At 52.1% G+C, this 1,762-nt stretch overlaps 1 protein-coding gene across 2 annotated transcripts in view; it reads left to right on the forward strand.

Annotated features, from left to right (window-relative positions):
- The first annotated feature begins 1,501 nt into the window (after positions 1-1,501).
- The window catches only part of NEK6 (NIMA related kinase 6), a 76,228-nt gene continuing 75,967 nt past the window's right edge, over positions 1,502-1,762 (forward strand). For both annotated transcript variants that reach the window (XM_026090046.1, XM_026090055.1), the window contains exon 1: positions 1,502-1,742. The gene's annotated coding sequence lies outside the window, so the exon portion shown is untranslated. The remainder of the gene's footprint in view (positions 1,743-1,762) is intronic.

Here is a 1,762-nt window from a genome sequence, read left to right on the forward strand (position 1 = left end):
TACGCTATCAGAAACGCGCAGTGAGAGAAAATAGAGCTCTGCAGTATCGCCGATGTGAGATGTTATCAGGAACCGGAGCCTCTGGAAGGATCGTGTTTACACGCACCCAGGGCGAGTGCACTGAGTTTATATTAGCAATGTGTAAACAGCTTTACGAGAGAAACAAAATCTAGCGGTGACGTTTTTGGAAGAAATGGGTTCAGGTCTCATGAAATCACCTGCACACCCTGCGAACGTTCACTGTATCTTCTGTGTCTCTCTGGATTGCAGAGGTGGCACTGCTTTAGAAAGACTGTTTTCCCCATAGTAGAAGTTTTGATGAAAAAACGCCATTTGAGCTAAGACCCGCCATGATTTTTCTGGTCCTGCAAAACAGACACTTACTTTGGAGCTAAAATACGTGAGCTGAGTCTGCTGGAAAAATTGACTTAGTAGAACCCAACTGTCTAAGGTAACAGGTTGCCCACAGCTCCGGTTTGCACGATGCAGTGAGTCGGCAAGCGGGGGGAGAGGCGGCGGCCTGACGCTGCGCCGCACGCGGGCTGCAAGCGTTCATCCAAGAGAGCGCGCGCCTTGTGAGCGCAGCCTTCCCCCGCCGCGTCCAGCGAGCGGAGCAGCAACCCCCAGCGCTTCGGGGCAAGGCGTCCGCTGCTCCTGCGTGTCCTCTCCAGGCAGCCGTGCGCGCGGCGGCGGGACCCCCGAGGACTCCATAAACCTGCCGGGGTAGGGCACAGCGCGAATGGGATCAAAGTACCAGCCGCTGGCCACAGAACGGAGGGATTTTGTTCTGGTCGCCCCTTTTTGGTTCTGACGGAGGAGACCGACCCGAACTCCCTCTTGCCCACCTGCGTTCGCTGTGCTGCAGTCAGCTCCGCGCTAACTGCTTGCAGCAATTAAACAGGGTTGGTTAGAGGATTTTGGTTTTTAACTGCATTCTTTCTTAACTGGCAACAGCCCTAGCAGAAATGAAGTTACACTAGCAAAAAGTGCTTGTGCTTGCGGAGCTTATTTCATTTGCTCCACTGGTTTAAGTTATAAGCTGGCACTAGCGCTTTTTTGCTACGAGAGGATCTCGGCGCTAGGCTGGTTGACAGCCCCGCCAGCAAACGTTTTCTGCTGTAGCTAGGCCTTGGATTACCAAGATTGACAAAAAATGAGCAATCACAAACTGTCTGCCTTTCACCCAGTTTAGACAATTAAATGAGAGCTGTTAGTTTCACTTTTATTTATTGTTACGTTCAGTTTCAGGTTTTTCTTCACTTGTAAAAAATACTGTTGAATTTAGACTTAAGTATACTACGGGCACTAATGCTTGTCTTCATCTACAAAACACAGCGATTCACGAATTAAAAAAGGAAGAAAAAATGTCCATCTGACTAAACAAAAGTTATACTGAATTCCCGAGATCATACATTTTAGCCCTAGACCCATTTAGACTCCGATTCCTGCAAAAAAAAAGTCATGTGCTTTGCTTCAGACATGTGACTGCTGCCGTTACACCCATGGCGACTGCCCGCGCTGTGGGCGACGTTTAGCACATGTCTTTGCAGGGCCGGAGCCCCTAACTGCGTGTCCCCATAACCGACGCTCTGTAAAAGCAGCAGCAGCGAGGGAGGAATGAAAACAGCGGGAGGAGAAGCCTCGGCCGCCCGCGTTTGCCGCTGCCGCAGCTGCTCTGTGCCAGTGCCGCCGCTCGGCTCGCGCTAGGCGCGGCGGCGGCCGGGGCGGCTCCCGCACCCCAGGTGAGGAGCGAGGGCTCCCA

The sequence above is a fragment of the Apteryx rowi genome, unplaced genomic scaffold, assembly GCF_003343035.1.
Source record: "Apteryx rowi isolate R43461 unplaced genomic scaffold, aptRow1 scaffold_120, whole genome shotgun sequence".
Classification (NCBI taxonomy): Eukaryota; Metazoa; Chordata; class Aves; order Apterygiformes; family Apterygidae; genus Apteryx; species Apteryx rowi.